Here is a 4,101-nt window from a genome sequence, read left to right as displayed (position 1 = left end):
GAAAAACCTACTACACTTCCCTAGAAAATTCAATTTCCCAATCTCTGGGGAAACGAGCATGCTTTCCTCTCTCTCCTCAAGTCTCCAATATTACCCCAAGCTCCATTCTCAGCTGATGACCTTGCCATGTATTTCATAGAGAAAATAAATTTCTGTAAGATGAGAACTACCTCATCTTCCCATCAACAAGGCTTTTATTGTATCTGCATCAAAACCAAAACACTCTGCCCACACCAGCCCCAGTTCCAATGGGAAAACAGTGCTGGCTCCTGTCCAAGGTCAGCACCTTCCCTGGGCTCTGACCCCATTCTCCTGTGCTGTTTCAAGGACCTTTTCTTTCCAGCTCTTCTACTTCTTCTTGCATTATCATTTTCTCCCTCTTTATGAGGCCATTTCCATTGGCATACAAATATACCTCCTTTAAATAAATGCTCCCTTGGCCCCACTCCCTCCTCTACTTTCTGCCTCTTTTTGAGCTCCCCTTCACAACAAATCTATTCCAAGGAGTCTTCTGAACTCACTTTCTCCATTTCCAATAAAGCCCACTCTAGTCCACTTCACTGATGGCCAGTTACCAATATTAGTAACGACTGTATCTTGCCAAAGTAAATGGCCAATTCTCTGTCCTCATCTTCATCTCCCAGCAGCATTTGGTACAGTTAGCTAACTGTTCCTTCTCAAAAAAGACTTTCTTCTCCAGGTTCTGGGACACCTCTCTCACCTGGTTTTTCTCATACTTCACTGGCACTCCTCAGATGCCTTTGCTGGCGTTTCCTGAGAACACAGGAGTGGCTTTAGCACTCCTCACTTCTGCATCCTCTCGCTCTGTGCGATCTCACCTGGTCCTATAGCTTTAAATATCTTCCTTCACACTCAGGTCTCTCAGACTTACATCTCCAGCTGTATCTTCCCCTAGATCCCAGACATCTATAATCACCTGTCTACTCAACATCTCTATTTTGGTGTCTAAAAGGCGTCCTAGATTTAGCATATTCAAAAAGATATCTTTTCAGTTCCCTCCTCAAAGCTGCACACCCACTCCTGCCAAGCCTCCCCCACCTCTCCACTCACTTGCTAGAAATCTGTGTCAGCCTTAATTCCTCCCTTTCCTTCAGCCACGGCCGATTCATCAGGAAGTCCTCTCAGCTTTACTGCCAGAGTGAACGGGAGCAGAACCATCTGAATCTGACCTCCTTCCTCTGTCTTTTAGCTCCATGGCTAAGACCAAGTCAACGGTGCCTCCCATCAGGTGCCCCTGACCCCACAAAGCAGCTGGAGGGATCTTTCTACAGAAAGCTGTCCTCCCTCTCCCAGTCTGAGCCTTCCAGTGACTCCCTACTGCATGTGGAGTGAGGTCCCAAGGCTCACGCAGGGCCCCCCCAAACCCTTGGAACGGCCCCCGTCTGCCTGTCTGATCTCATTTCTCTTCATTCTCCCTCTCATCTAATTCCCAGGCACATGGGTTCAAGCCCATCCTTTCAAGTTTTCTCTTGCTTTTCCTTTTGCTGGAGATGTTCTTTCCTTCTACCCATATGTGGCTGCCACATTCTCGACCACCAGATTTCCGTACAGCACCGCATCCTGAGAAAGCCTTCCCAGCACCAGCCTAGGCATTGTCCCAAGTACCCTACTTTATCTTTGTCACAACATATTCGTCAGGACCCCACATGTTTTATTTCCCTACTGGCCTTCCTCGTTCATTCATTCTCCCCGCATACCCAGAACAAGCAGAGCCTGAACAGCAGGGGCTCTGTCTTGCTCAGCAATATTCCCAGCACCTGCAGCAAGACCTTGAGCACAGTAGGTACTTAATGTTTGCTGACTGACTGCCTAAACGAAGCAATCTGTGGCTAGATATGGGGACAGAGGGAATTCTGAGACCCACACAGAGGTGGTGAGGACACAGGAATGAGACGTGAGCTCCATGAGGGCAGGTACTGCTGACTCACCTTTGCCCAGGACTGGACCTGCAGCCATGCCCAGCTCACAGCCAGTGCATAGTACATACATGGGACATGTGGCATTTTGCAGTTGGGTGTTCTCTTAGCACCTTTGATTAACCTTCCACCTGAAGCAAGATTTTCTGCTTACTAATATCCCTGCCAGGTGATCTTCCCTTCAAGATCCTAGAATATTAGGGGAGGAAGCCGAGCAACTGAGAGTTGAGCCCAGGGCTATTTCCCACAAAGCCTGGCCTGAGCCCTGCAGCCTCCAGCCCTGAGACCATCCTCCTCTCTGCAGACTGCCCTTGTTGCCCCCACTGTGCTCCTTGATGGCACACCCTTGGTGCTGTGGCTGCCACACAGCTTGTTCTCTAGTTTATTACAAGGTTTTTTTTTTAAAGGCCATAGTTTTGCAAGCAGCCCTCCTATGTGAACTGGCAGAGCTCCAGCATGGCAGAGGTGGCTGAGCCCCACTGGGCATGACTCCCTTCTGCGCTCTCCTGGGGGAATATGGCCCTCCCTGGGAGCTAGGACACCTTATCTACTGCTGGTAAACATCCCTCACCCTTCAGGGGCAATTTCTCCCTTCCCCAGGTCATGGAAGGCCGTGGAAGGTCATGGGAGGCCTTGTGGTACCGTGGTTAGGAAAGTGGACTCTGGGGAAGATCTGGATTCTGTGATCAAGGGCATGTTATTTGAGTTCTCTGAGTCTCATCCGTAAAGTGGGGATAATAATAATACTTAGCTCACAGGATTCACATAGAAGTAAACAGGATAGTACATGGGAAGTGTTTAGCATAGCTCTGGACATGGAGTAAGCACAGAATCAGTGAGAACTGTCATTGATACTGGGTCCGCCGATTCTGCCCTCTGGCCCCAGAGCCACCACTGTTAGGAGCAAGAAGCTTCTCATTTGGCCTCACCCTGGTCCTACTCAGAATATCCAAGATTCTTACTTTGCTGGTTCCTAGCCCACATGACTGCCCATGTCACAAGGATAAGTTCCCAAAGGGTATAAGCCACACTACATCCTCCTGAATTGCACAGCCCAACAAATGGTTCAATACTTATGCAAAGCTTTCTTGATTATGGAAAAAGTTCCAAAAAATCTATAGAATGTTAGAGCTGAAAGGACACTGCCCTCACCCATACCCCCCCAAATCATCTAGTCTCACCTTCTCATAAGGAAACTGTCACCCACAACAGCCCACAGGCCACCTAGGGGCAGCTGGGTCTAGAACTCAGGCCCCCTAACTCAGGAAGGCTCACTCCCCACCTCTCCTCATTCTCAAATTCTCTTTCACTGTAGAAAAATACTGTACAAGACACCAGACCATGAGGCATGTTACACCAAAAGGTCTCTCCACCTAGGCTAAAGGTGAGAAATGTGTTCTTTGCTCCAGTTTTCCTCGCCTTTTAGGGAAAAGTCTCCAGGACAGAGAGCAGCTCAGCGCCAAGAAGACAGGGGGCTGGGACCCTGACCGCCGCCACCGCCTCCCACGCTCCCCTCCCTCTCTTTCTCCTATTTGCCCCCCCTTCCTCTGGCATTCTCCCCTTTTCTCATTTCGCCTGGGCTGCCTGCCTTTTCGGCTGTTTGCTCAGAAGCTGGGCTCTGTTTGCTGAGCCGTTATTCATTTTCATATTACCTGGGATATTTTCAGCTGCTCCTCTGGGTTTTTAGGAGAATTTCAAGTGGTGAGAAGCAACGTGGGCTGCAAAGGCAAACATGCATCCATGACCTCAGAGCCTCACCCAGGGAATTTGTTCATCTTCTCAGCTGCCCCCCTGCCGACCGCAGCCACTGTCTCCTGGCCTGACTCATGGGCTTTCACTGTGGGCTTCTGGGGAGCAGGGCATGCTTTTCGGCAAGCAGTCTCCAAGTTTTCTCAAATCTAAGACTGAAGCAGCAGGCTGTCTTGCTTAGGCTCTTAGGTGATGGGCCAATGACATATAGGCCTTTGGCTCTGCCTACCCGTACATCACGTCATTTAATGCTTATGTCATTTAATGCTCACATCAGCCCTGAGAGGGGTCCCATCGTCCTGGTTGTACAATTGAAATGGCAGAGACACAGAGTCTAAATGACTTGCCAAGGTCACGTGACCGGTATATGGACCACCACGACTCAGCCACGACCTTCTGACTTTATATTCCTTGT

At 49.4% G+C, this 4,101-nt stretch overlaps 1 protein-coding gene across 4 annotated transcripts in view; it reads right to left on the bottom strand.

Moving 5' to 3' along the window:
* The window catches only part of PKNOX2 (PBX/knotted 1 homeobox 2), a 248,379-nt gene that overhangs the window by 147,188 nt on the left and 97,090 nt on the right, over positions 1-4,101 (bottom strand). The window lies entirely within an intron of this gene.

The sequence above is a fragment of the Manis pentadactyla genome, chromosome 13 (assembly GCF_030020395.1).
Source record: "Manis pentadactyla isolate mManPen7 chromosome 13, mManPen7.hap1, whole genome shotgun sequence".
Taxonomy (NCBI): Eukaryota; Metazoa; Chordata; class Mammalia; order Pholidota; family Manidae; genus Manis; species Manis pentadactyla.
Note: the sequence above shows the minus strand (reverse complement) of the source record. Positions and strands in the feature narration are given on the sequence as shown.